We start from the raw sequence: 13,733 nt of genomic DNA on the forward strand, positions 1-13,733 counted from the left end.
CCCGCCCATTGGCCCGCCGTATCCGCCACCGCCATTGGTCCGCCCCGGCTGAGCACCAGGGCCTGCTTACGTCACGGCGTCGGGGAGGAACTGCGCTAACGCGGGTGAAGGGGCGAGAGGGAGAGTGACAGTTTCTGCTCAAGCCTTGGGCGGGACTACAAGCACGTCCGGGTAACGATTGGCCACTGCCATGCGTAAATGCGCGTGGGACGCTAGGCAGCCAACAACCGGATTGGCTAGCTGCATCGTGAACGGGGCGGGTCTTTCGTTCTCAGATAGGACGATTGGTCTTTCCAAGTGCCGGAAACCAAGAAGAAAACGGTCGAGAAACAAAATCTGATACTGAAGGGCCTGGAAGACACAGTCGCACATTCCGGAGCTTCCATTCGACTTGGAGCCATCGCCTCTCGCCCGCCGCCTGTCTTCTTGAGCCAGGTGAACCGGGCCTCCGGCCGGCAGACAAGCTCAGAGGCCCCCTGCGGCCCGCTAGGCCCGGCGCCGCACGGCAGCGGGCTTGCCCCTTGAGATCGGGAGAGCAGTGTCCGCCGTGAGATTATTGGCTCGATTTCCCGTTGGATTTCTAAAGAGGTGACGTGAGCTGTCGGATAGCAGAGACCATGGCGGGGAGGAGAGGCGAGTAGAGACGAGAGAAGACGAGGCCTGCCATGTGCTCTGCGTTCCGGGTCTGAGGCGCGAGTGGAGAGCGAAGGCGGTTTTGGTGAACTCGAAACGCAGTTGCCGGCCGCCCTTGGCTCTCACCCAATCTCGCTAAGTTCACTTTTCCATATTAATAATACCGGATGTTGTGAGCACCGAACGGTGCACGTAAACCTGCACTTCGCTATGACAGATCATTCACCGAGACAGGTCACAGCTAGTCCCGTCTGGAGAACCTCTCGGGCCCCGAAAGCTTCCAAAACATCTGGAAAACTTGCCGATGAGGGCTTCTCGGTGGTTATGTAATATAAAACAAAGGTAAGGTGCCGAGGCAAATCAAAGCCATAGCTTATGCCCCAGGAGAAGCCAGTGGTCTTTTGTCTCACTGTTTAGTTACACAAAACGTGGGAAACTTACATGAGCATTCGTGTGGTTCTTACTGTTTGCTAATTCGAGCTGAAATGAAATTAATTAAGTCTCGAGTAAGGCAGAGTCGTTTCTTACGTGCGTCTGTGCGCTTGTCCAGGAAAACTAACAGGGAAAAGCCAATGGCAAGTGAGTAGGAACGGCGCTGCTTTGATTTTGTCACCCTGCATGTTACTGGACTCTTAAGACAAAATGCTTACACGCTTCACACTAGGAAGTCATAGAATCAAAAACTCTGGAATGGACATAACCTCAAAGGTGACCTTTCCCACTTCGGCAGTAGTTGTTCAGAGGCGCTCTGCTATCAGATCTCACAGCCCATGGCCGGCCTGCTCGTGGTCAGCTGTCATTGGCCTCTCAGAAGTAATAGAGGAACGGCAAATAGCAGCTCTCCCGTAGGGTCAGGGGAAGAAGTATGTAAAACCCTGAGAATCGTGCTTGGCGCACAGGCAGCCCTGCAAGGATCAGTTGGATTATTCACCATCACTCATCTGTAACTTGATTCTTACTTAACAGATACGTATATTCATTTAAAAAACAAAAACGCCTCTAGCCTTCGGACTCCCAGGCAGCCAGATTATGTCCTTGTTATTCACCTGATAACTGGACTGAATGAGGAGGGGCACCTAATTAAAACCAGCTGGCCCTCGTAGTGAGGGGCATTCATGAAAAGATGAGCCAAGACACATTTCCGGTGTTTGCCTCACTGTAAGGATCACCTAGTAAAATTGATCAACTCTAGTCCCGGGCTCCACCCTTTTCCGGTGACTAGTCTGGGAGGTAGCATGAAGCTTTCCCTGACATACTGGTATTTGAGCTGTTGTAGCAAGAACATTCTAGGTCTGCACTGTTAGACAGAGTGGCCCCCGTGACTACTGAGCACTAAAAATGTAGCTGAGCTGTGTTGTGAATGTAAAACAGACACAGGATCTCGAAGACAACAGTGATTTGTTGACCAGTAGTGACTGGTGGGAATTGACATGCCCTAAAAGTAAGATACTCAGCAGATTTCAAAGAATTGGTATGAAAAAAAGAAGATAAGATGTATTTTTTATTATATTTATTACACATTAAAATGGTAATATCTTGGGTGTGTTGAGTCAAATAAAAATATTGTAATAAAAGTATGCTGCTGTTTTCAATTGTGGCCACTGGAAACTTCCCACATGCCACAGGTTCTGTCTCTGCTGGACAGCCCTGGGAAGAGTCCTTAAGGTAGGGGACAGAGGTACGATGGCTTGAGGGACCAGCATTCATTCTGTGATTCAACAAATATTTAAAGCATTTTATTTTCATTTGTTTGTTCGTTAGTGATTTGGGTGAAAGTTTACAGAGCACATTTGTTTTCCACTCAACAGTTCATACACATTTTGTTTCCTGGCATTCATTGCAGTCCCTTTCGTGTAACAGTCTCTTCCCGCTTCCTTCCCATGGTTGCCTCTTCCCTGTGTCCTTTCCTATGCATTCCTGCCCTGTGAGCTATCTCCCTGTCTAAATGCTGCCTTTCTAATGATCCCCTATGGCTGGTTGTTCTAAGGAGTGTACCAACCTGGAGTAATTGTTCACCTTGTAGGCTTGTCTCTTATTTGACTGGAAGCCGCAGAAGTGAGTTCAAGTCCAGGGACCTGAGGGTGACTAGGGGCCATAGTCTCAGGGGTTTCACCAGTCTGTATCAGACGAGCAAGCCTGGTCTTTCTTACCTGAAGCGTTTGAAATGCTTGCTCTGTGCCTGGCACCACTAAGCCCTGTATTAAATACAGAGTCATAAGCAGAAAGAGTCCTTGGGTGTACAAATGGTTAACGCACTCAGCTGCTAATCCAACGGTTTGAGGCACCTCAGAAGAAAGGCCTGACAATCTGCATCCAAAATGTCAGCCATTGCAAACCCTGTGGACACAATTCTGACCCATGTGGCCGCCGTGAGTCAGGACAGACTCAGCAGCTGCTTGCTGGGGTAGAGGTGTAGCGGTGCTGTTTTATATACATTAATCAGAGTAGGAAGGAGATCCGGTGGTACAGTGGTTAAAGCATTTGGCTGCTGATCAGAAGGTTGGCAGTACAAACCCACTAGCTGTTCTGCAGGAGAAGGATGTGGCAGTCTGCTTCCGTAAAGATTTACAGCCTTGGAAACCCTATGGGGCAGTTCCACTCTGACCTATAGGATTGCTATTCGTTAACATTGACTTCACGACAGTGGGGTTTTTATCTGTTCAGGAATCATGGTAGGAATATGAATGGAGGGAAGTGCTTTCCACAGGGAGTGCAGAATGAATGCCAAGGCCCTGAGGTGGGGGAGGGGGGTGTCTGGGAGCAAAGAGCGAAGTAGGAACAAATGGGATTCAAGGGGTGACATGAGGGCTCCCAGGCCAGATTCTGCGGCCATTGTGGCCGAGGTAGGGAGCTGGGATTGAATCCTGAGTAGAAAATGCATCCTTGGAGGGCCACACGAAGATGACCAATTGACACTTTGAAAGGGTGGCTGTGGCAATGGGCTCTGAAGTGAAACACGGTCCATTTGGGATAGAGCCACTGTGAGAGACAGAGCAGAGTCTGGGATGAAGTGCCTGCTGACGGAAAGGGAAGTGCAGGTTTGGGTTCAAAAGTCAGGAGTTTAGTCTTGTATAGTTGAGACGCCTCTTGGGCCAACAGGGTGCATGATAGGTATAGACAGGGACCTGGGGAAGCAACAGCTGGAGAGGCCAGGCGAGACCTTGGGTCCACAGTGGTCCCATCTTAGCCCGAAGCAGTGGGGAGCCGGTGGAGGAGAGGCATGTGCCCAGATTCTTGTTTTAAGACATCACACTTGCAATAGTGTAAAGGGTGGGAGGACACTGAGCCACCAGGTAGGAAGCTGCTCCAGAGTAGAGAAGGAACAGGAGGAGCAGATGAGGAAGTAATGAATTCAGTAAAGGCAGAGAGTAGTTTACAGTAGTAAACACAGTGCCAGCTGGGGCTGTGGGGCAAGACAGCAGGGCCACCTGCTCCGTCACGAGGGGCTGCCAGGGATCTCAGCCCTGCCGGATCTTTGAATTCAATAGAAACTGGAAGTTAATTTTTATGGCCCATTCCAATAATGGCAACTAACATTTAAAATACCATGGGCCAAACAACACATCAGATCTACAAACTCTTGCAGAACAGTAGCCCGGGCTCACCCCCAGAGACTCTGATTCATTGTATGTGGACTGACAGCCAGAGCGCGAGGTTTTTAAGTAGCACTCAGTGTGGTCCCAGAGCCCTGCTTCGAAAAAGCGTCATCTTGCATTACCAGGGCCACCTCCAGCCTGCACTTGGACAGCCTCTGTATTATTGCACCACACTGCACTTATTATAGTCCACCCCACCCCTCCCTTCAGCTCCCTGAATCCACTCTGCAAATGTCTGCTCAAGGCCTCCTATCCGCCAGGAGCTGTGGATTTAGCCATGAACCAAACCAAGTTCCCTTCAAAGGCACTTATGTTCCAGTGGATCTCTGTTCCTTGGAACCAAAACAAGCTAACTGCTAAGTAAATGTGAGCTGAGTGTGGCTCCAGACAAAGTCCAGGCTACTGTCTGTACCTCAGCCCTGAAATGGTCTCCAGTCTCTCTGACTGATGCTCTCCGGACCTTCGTGGGCCACGCTAGAGTGAGGACATCAAGGAATGGTCACCCATCAGGTGTCAGGTGATGTTGGACGGAGCCCTTCCAAAGAAGAAACATGGTTTATACTTAGTTTTGCCCCTCAGGGAAGAAATTCACAGCACTTCATATTCCCTTCCTGCTGCCCCTCTGCACCCCACCCCCCCTGTGGCCTGTGAGGGTTCAAGGTCGGAAGGACACAGCAAGAGCCATGGCTGTGGCTCTTCTTTCTTTTCAGAGTGGCCAGAGGTCACTGCTGGGAGGGGCCAGCCCACCATCTTCTTTGCTTCCCGCTTCCTCCTTTTCAAGTGGCAGTAGTAGCCAGAGTAGGCCCCCCATTCTGCCCTTCCTTCTATCTCTTCCCCTGTGGCAATGTGGTAAGAGCTGACATCAGGGTGGGGACCCAGCAGCTCATCTAGAATATGTAGCATTGGAATCTGGAACCCACGCCTGTTTCCCAATGTCCTGGTATATGTTTTGCTTTCTAGATACCGAGGCTCTGTGTTTATCACCCCCTCAAACAAGGGGAGAGCCATCTGTGGTATGCAGCACGGGTCAGCTCTCCCTGGGGCCTGACCTTAGGATCAAACAAGCAGCACCCCCACACCTGGTTTTCAAGACTGCGTGCCCTGTACTTCTTCTATCAGTGTCAATGACATCTCCAAGACTAAATGGAAGATGCAACATTTCCTTTGATCACTGTATCATAAATCACATATTTATAACCCCACTAGAAAGACTGGAAATAAAAAGTCATCTTCCTAAGACTTTTCCTAGTTGGGTTGTCATGATACTGCATGATGTGTTTCACGCAATAAACTTAGCCTGCAGGAGAGGGGGCTTACGCAGCAGTGGCGAAGAACTACTTATTCATTCAACAGAGATTAGGTACCTACTGTGTGCCAGATGGCGGCAAAACAGACAAAAATCTTTCACCTCTTTCACAGTCCAGGCAAGTGCTGGCTTGCCATTATGTCAGTGGCATATAATTTGCCAAAAACTTCTGCGGGTGACCCAACAACTCTTGAGCCTCTCTCTCCGTCGATCTGTGACGGTGCCAGAAATTTACTGGCCCTTCTCTCATCCTGGGAGTTAGCCCTTGGGAATGCAATTTGGTTATGCCTATAGAAGTCATTGTGATGTTACCCCTCTGGCGGGTGCCAGTTCTGGGAGTCACAACAACGCTTATTTTCCACGATGGTTAATTCAGAACCTTTGACGAATGCTGAATTCAGTAAAGATTTTAAAAACAAATTGCCCCCAACTCTCCCTGGGTAACTTCAAGATGTCAACTGGAGAGGGGCTCACAAGGGTTAATTCTTAACCAAATGGGACAACTCCCTGTTTCAAATATATAAAACTCAAATGACCTTCGTCTGGGAAAAAGGAATGCTACTAAGATTTTCAGGAAACGGAACGTGTAGCTTTTCAAATATTCCACATCTTACACTAAACAATGACTGAGTAAATATTATCTGATGCAGCCGTTGGTATCCGTCCTGCGTGAGACAAACCTCCACTCGAGCTTGCCTAACACAGGACATCTGGTATCTCACAAAACAATCCAAAGCCACTTCAAGGCTGCTTGATTCAGCAGCTCGGTGATGTCACCGGGCAGTCAGCTGCTTCTGTTTCCTTCCAGGGCTACTGCCCGCCCCCTCCCAGCGACTGCAGAACCAGAGATCTGAATGGTGGACACCGCCGCAAGAGGGAACGATGTTACCATTGCCATGAGTGGCTGAGACCACATCTTAAAAGGGTCCCCAGGACCCTCTGTGGGGTCAGCAAGGGCGAGCTATGTTCAAAACGGTATAAGCAGCTACATGTCTTTTGCACCCTCCTTCCCTCACGCGTGTCCAGTGGCCTTGTCCAGAGGCAGTGTGCCATGTGGTGATGGCACCCCTCTGACAGCTGAAGGGGTGTGCTCCTGACACCCCATGTGGGAAACGTGTCTCACTCTCAATACCCACATGGCAGACAGCAATGGATGTAACCCCCATCACCAGAAGCTCCTTGGGTTCCTCAGTCACTGTTAAGAGTTCACAGGGCCTGAGACAGACCAAGAGGCTTGTGAGCCGCTGGCTGAGATGGACCACATGGCCTGGAATGGATGTTGGAGAAACAACCACGATCTCGATGTCTCCATTACTTGTGGGAACGTGCAGCTGTTGGTGTGATGAAAGGAACTGTCATGTCCCAAGGATGCCAGGGTAAGCCCCCAACAAACACGAGTACCTTCTTTAAATTATGCACCATGTAGACTTCATACTAAGATCATGTCACAGACTCTGAATTGGGCTTGAGCTCAGTCTTGCTGTAAAGCCACAGGGCCGCTCACCGTGTCACACAGCAGTTAAGAGCACATGCAGGAGCCAGCAGAGCCTGGCTTCAGTCTCTAGCTCTGACTTATCGACTGGATGCCTTGGGCACAGTGTCTGCCTCCCAGTGCCTGTGTCCTCTGTAATGACAGCACCTACCCAGTAAAATTCTTGAGCAGATGAACACGTCCCATGTGGCTATAACTGTGCTTGGCACTGGCAGTGACGTGGTAACTTCTGTTAAAACAAAGTGAACACCTAAACTAATGCTGTGTCGTTTATTTCGGCAGCAGTTATTATCCTGCAACACGTCAATCATTCAGTCGTTTGGGAGAGCCTACTACGTGCGTTGCGTGATGCTGGGTACCGCAGCATCGCAAGCGAGCACCGGGGCATCGGCGTGAGTCACGGGCTCCAGTGGCTGTGCTCTGAGGAAGGTGCTGCAGAGCTGTGGGCCCAGGGACTCAGTAGATGATGAGACAGGAAGGTAAGTAGAGGCAGGCAACTCAAACGTAGGGAAAGTGGGGAGGCCCGGTTTAGTAGGAGCAGAGGGTGGTTAGGAGAACAGCAAAAGGCAGTGTGCCAACAGACTGTGGCCTCCCTGGTCTACAGATGACAAGAAGCAAAGTCCTCTGGTGAGAGGTTTGTGTGAGGAGCGAGGGAGCCCAGGACCTCACCGCGGGCCCAGGGCCAAGTGCAGGAATCCAGCAGGTGCAGACACCTTCCTCCTTCACGGGGCTTCTAGGCAAAGCAGGCATGTTTAAAGTGTGCACATATCCTTCACAACATGCTAACACAAAAGCAAGGACACAGGAGGTGCTCCATGTTACATGAAGTCATAAATGTTGTCACTGAATCCAGTTTCATTTTGCAGCTTTAAAAAGTACTCAGAAATGTTGAAGTGTAACATTGAGATTTTAAGGGGGGTATACTGTGTAGAACCCTGTGGTGCAGTGTCTAAGTGCTTGGCTGCTAACTAAAAGGTTGGTGGTTCAAGCCCACCAGCTGCTGTGCAGGACAAGAGCGGAAGTCTGCCTCTGTAAAGATGACAATCTGGAAACCCCATGGGGCAGTTCTACTCGGTCCTACAGGATCACTAATGCATCACAATCAACTCAACAGCAAGGTTTACGTTGGGATAAATAAAATACATTATCTAAAAATCTTTAAAGGATTCAGAAAAATCTAAGGATAGATTCCACATGAGTGGGCTGGTTTGGCATCTTAGCTTGACTGTAGATCAGCTGTGAGTTATGCCAGGCACGTACCCACACCGTGCAGCAAGGCCAGAGCTTCTCCAGGCTTCTGTCTCCAGACTGTCCTAGATAGCAGCTTCAAACTGTTCCCTTTTACCAGAAGGGATGTATTGCCAGTGTAATCTACAGGATGGTTTTATGATGTTTATGCTGTTAACAGGAGCTGTGGTAGCATAGTGCCTAAGGCCCTTGACTGCTAACCAGAAGGCTGGTGGTTCAAACCCACCAGCCACTCCTCAGAAGGAAGGTTGTGCAATCTACTTCCATAGTGATACCACCTCGGAAATCCAAGGAGGGGTGGCTTTGAGTCGGTCTGACTGGACGGCAAATAACAACAACAATGCTGTTTACAAAACTGTAACCTCATATGGGATGACCTTTGGGCCCAAGTAAGTAATAAACTGCCAACTTAACGAAAACAACAGCAGGGATGGAGATGGTAGAACTCAAATGGCATGCTTTGGTTTGAGGGTTACAAATGTGCTCTGAGGAGACCGTGATTTATGACGCAGCAAGATGAACACTCCCGACCACCTTCCCCGCACCCTGTACATCTTACTGTTAAGAATGTATACCACATACAACGTTGCAGTGTAATTTGCTGATGTTATCATTCGCAGATGTTCACATGTACTGTTTCCAACCCGAAAGTCAAACAAAGATCAGACTGATAAAGATACGGATAGAAAAAGACAATGTATTTGACTGAACGTCAAAACCAACTTATAGACATACTCATTGGAAAGACACCGTCGTTGGAACGGAGCCCCGTCATAAGTGGGAGACTACCTGTACCCTCTTCTCTCCAAAAGCTCTCAGACACAGTCTAAGCAGAGCTGGCTGGGTGCTGGAGACGCTCTGCTGGGTGGATACCTTGCCTGAGTGCCTGCAGGCTAGTGCATGTCTATTTTTCCAGCATGAGGAGGGTAGTGTTCTTAAGCAAGCCTGGTTCAAACTGTAAGTAGAAGGACCGGCTCTGCCGCTGTCAAACCACAATGAAAAGGAGAAACACAAAGGGCCCTACCTCACGGTTCTCTCTTCTGCAGCGTTTGCTGCTTAACTCTGTGTGGACCTCGTTCTCTTCATCCACAGACAGCTTCTTCACATGATGGGAAAGCCAGCTTAACAACATTCTCCATAATTCATCCATCACCCAAAAGGCAAAGGCCCTTCTCTTTCCCAGCGAAGGATGTCATAGGTTTGGCTTTCCCATTCATGAACCAACCAGCGTGGGGACATCACTGATGGACTGGGCCTGGGCTGTGGTCACATGTTAGAAGGAGTGGAGGACTGATCAGTATGGTCCCCAATGATTCCTGCTTCCTGTTACTCAGCCTTGCTTAGTCCCTACCACCTTCTTCCAGGGTTGGTCTCAGTGACCAATATATGCCATAAGCAATGGCACCTTAACTTCTGAGATGAGGTTGTAAAGGACTACAGTGCTCCTCTGGGGCTCTGGTTCTTTCTATCTGATCACTGGCTCTGGGAAAGCCAGCTGCCATGACATGTGAGCAACCCATGGCCTGTGTGGTAAGGAAATGAGGTCCCCTTCCAAGAGTCCTGGGAATGGACCCTCCAACTCCAGCAAGCGCCAAACGAATGCAGCCCTGGCAATCAGCTTGATGGCAACCTTGTGAAGACCCTGGGCCAAGACTATCCCTGGATTCCCAATCCTTAGGGATTGTGAGATAAATATTTTTTGTTTTCACTTGCTGAGTTTTAAGGTAATCTCACATAGCAATAGAAAACTAATACCTCCAACAAAACAATGAATGACTTTGGTGTGGACTGTCTAAGCTTTGGGAGTTAACATGTGGAGAGGACACACACTTTGCTCCTTCCAGGTCCCCCGTATCTATCCAAAATTTCAAACCCAATAGTCTGCAGAAACTCTGAAGAATCCGGACCTATTTGCTGTTGTTATGTGCCATCGAGTCTGACCCAACTCACAGCGACCCCTCCTTGGGTTTCCAAGGTGGTGTCGCTACGGAAGTAGACTGCCCAACCTTTCTTCCAAGGAGTGGCTGGTGAGTTTGAACTGCCAGCCTTCGGGTTAGCAGTCAAGTGCCTTAGGCACTATGCGACCAGAGTCATGCTTAAATTCTTGTACAGGTTCTTTATTCATAGAAATGACCCTTTAAAGAAGAACAAAATCTGTGATTATGAAACTTGTTGGACGTGGAATGAGCCAATCCACTGCCATCCAATTGATTCCCACTCACAGCGCCCCCAGAGGACAGAGTGGGACTGTCCCACGGCTTCCCAGGCTGTCAGTCTTTACCAAAGCAGACTGCCATATCTTTCTCCCAACGGAGTAACTAGTGGGTTCAAACCACTGACTTTCTGGTTAGGAGCTGAATGCCTTAACCACTGCATCACTAAGGCTCCTACTTATAACAAGCAGAACTCAGTTAAGGAGTGATAGGAAAAGAAATTATTTCCACAGAAAGATTTTTAGTTCAGAAACAGAATTTAGCAAAATTCACAGAGATGAATAGCTTATCCAAACAATCCAGAAGGGGACCTATTTTATACAAAAGCTATCCTCCTATTACCCCAATACCTAGCTGTAGAGCAGGTCACTCTAAGCTCCTGACTAAGCTTCAGCAGGAAGAGCTCACCAACATCATGGTGCAGTGATTACACTGAGCAACAGTCCAAGGGCTTCAAAGGCCAGGGCATGTGTGAAAGCAACCACGCTAAAAAGAAAGTTTAGATTTAAAAAAAACTGCCATAGAGCCGAATCCACTCATAGTGACCCGCACTGGGTTTCAGAGGAGGAAATCTTGAGGGAAGTAGATTGTTCCATCTCCCTTCTGCTGAACGGCTGGTGGGTCTGAAATGCCAGCCCTTTGGTTATCAGTCAAATGCCTTAGGCACAAGAGCGCCTTAGATGTTTAGTTGCTGCCAAATATGAGAAGCTAATAATTATTTGTTCAGATACTAAAAAGAAAGCCTAGATATTAAAACCAAAAAAGATTAAAAACACTGAGCTTTCAAGAGCAGCTGGCCTTTAGTCCCTCAGCTGACAGTGACAGGAAGGAACAAGAGCCCAGGACTCCTTTACTAACATGGAATAGGGTGGAGCTCAAGGGACCAGAAAGGAACAGCTGTGCTCCCTGCCCTGTCCCCTTCTGGCAGCCCAGGTGGGAAGGGCAGCCCTCAGATGCCATGCACTCTACCTGATGATGGAATCAAAAGTAGACGCCTGGCCTCAGGGCAGCAGCCCAGAGACCTCAGGCAGGTCCTGACTCAAACCATCAAGTTCACCGTCAGATCGCCCCTCTAAAATGTTAGAGATCAAGGTTAAGAGAGACACGCAGAAACGTGCTGTACACAGAGCTCAGAGAGTGGAGGAAAGGTAGTACAAGAGTAAGCAGAAATCAGGAAGTAGAGACAAGGATGGAGGCTGGAGGCGATGGGGAGACGAAACAAAGCTGCTCTCTGGGTGGGAGATCCCCTCTGAAGTGAGGCCTGAGGGCAAAGACTCAGTGACCAGCTCTCCTACAGACCTTTGTCTAGCTGGGTCCAGGTTAGAGGCACCTGAACCCTTCAGTGAAACCCCAGTTGCCCGAGGCCACGTGAGAGCCATGCCCTGTGAGCACAGGGGTGCGACTAAAGCAGGCAGTGGGGTCAGAGGCCTGCCTCTCATGTCAGGGTCCTGTGGCCTAGGCCACAGCAGAGTTTCAAAGTACAGCTGTTGGAGGAATGACTGAGTGAATGATCAGCAGCCTGTCCCCAGAATTTCATTTCCCATGACAGCCTGGCAGTAGCTCCTAAGGTGGACGGGCTTCCCAGTCCACAAGCTGCCTTCACAGACATTTATTACTTTTCTTCTTTACAACGGCAGCCCTGTGGGAACCCCAAGAATGCTATTAGCTTCACTTACAGATAATTATTATCTCCATTTTACTGATGAGCAAGTTGAGGCCTGAAGAAGTTAGTAACTTGCTCAAGGTCATATCACTACGGACAGAACCCAGCATTCTTGCCATCACCAGAGCCAAGGAGGCTGGACCAAAATACCAATTTTATTTCCAACAACACTAATGGCATTGTGCCTCACACTCCTCTCAAGCAGAGTCACATCTCTTAGATGATTTGTCACAAATCATCCGAGTTGGGTGACAAGGGAACATGCAGGCATGAAGGGCAGGCCTGGTTACTTCCTGTCAGGGTTTAGTTGCACAAGCTTCGACAGGGTACAAAAAACCACTCTCGGAAGTGTGGTTATAGTCACAGGACATGGGTGGGGAGTGAGGGGCAGGACACATTGAACTGACAGGCAGAAAGTGGGCAGGGCAATGACCTGACCAAGAAAAAAACAGTGAAGGAGAGAGCTTGGCTGTGAAGGAAGATCACTAACAACCCAACAACAGAAGGAAAGGCAGTTTATTGGGATAAATTAACAGGAGCCTCCACTTTGGGGTCTGTTCTCTCCACAAACCACCCAAACACAGCACCCTTGTTTCCTAAGGGGGAGCGAGTCTAGCAGGACGCTGACTCATAATCTTTCCTGTTCCAGTTCACACACATTTTGCAAAATCAGGTCCATTCTAGTTTCAGTTTGCTGGCCACGACTGAACCCTGAACCGGTGTGAAGCTCTGTCTGTAAGGCTGTGCTGTGCTGGTGGAGAATACAGGCTGCCAAACCAGCCCAACCAGCTCTGAAACTGTGCCATCACTTCCTAGCTCTAACCCTGGACAAGTCACTTTTTCCTCATCTGTAAAGTATTTCTTTCACTTAGTTTTGAATATTAAATGAGAAAATTACACAGTGTTTGATGTGGAACCAGGTACTAGTTAGTACACAGTAATATTACTGTTACAATCTTCCTTGTGCAGGATGTGGGGATTCTAAAAAGCACAGAGACCAACCTCAGTCACCATCATCTGCCAGAATCCTGTAATACAGACCCTTCTCGTCTTGGCCTTTTCTAGCCAACAAGTGTTCCAGGTCGAAGCAATGAGCAGCCACAGAGCTTAGCAAATGAAAGTACAAGTGGGATTAGCACGAGCGGCCCCTAGGAAGGGCAGCCAGGGAAGGGGGACTGTGAGTTACCTCCATGCTGCCCCACGTGGTGGACTTTGTACTCCCAACACCAGGAAGGGGCCTTTCCTGAGCAGAGGAGTGTAGCCCAGCAGGAAAGCAGCCGACAGATGGCCTCCCCCACTTTCATGGTACAGAGCCTCCTCGTTTCCCATCAACAGACCAGGGGTCTCCTGGGCCAGATCCTGGCCCAGAAATGGCTTCCTGAAATGAGTCGGCTGGTCAGCATGCCTCTCCAAGGAAATAACTCCAATGTTCTGACAGGATGGTTATCTACCACAAAATAAAGGCCTGTGGAAGGAATATGCCAGACTCCCGCCCCAGTCAAGAGGTGCTCAGTTACCTAATGACCTTCCTTCCAACCAGTCCTTCCTCTAAACCCTCGGGCTGCAGTTGGAGCATTGGGCG

Source organism: Orycteropus afer, unplaced genomic scaffold (genome assembly GCF_000298275.1).
Source record: "Orycteropus afer afer isolate SDZICR_OR568_19922 unplaced genomic scaffold, OryAfe1.0 scaffold00057, whole genome shotgun sequence".
Taxonomy (NCBI): domain Eukaryota; kingdom Metazoa; phylum Chordata; class Mammalia; order Tubulidentata; family Orycteropodidae; genus Orycteropus; species Orycteropus afer.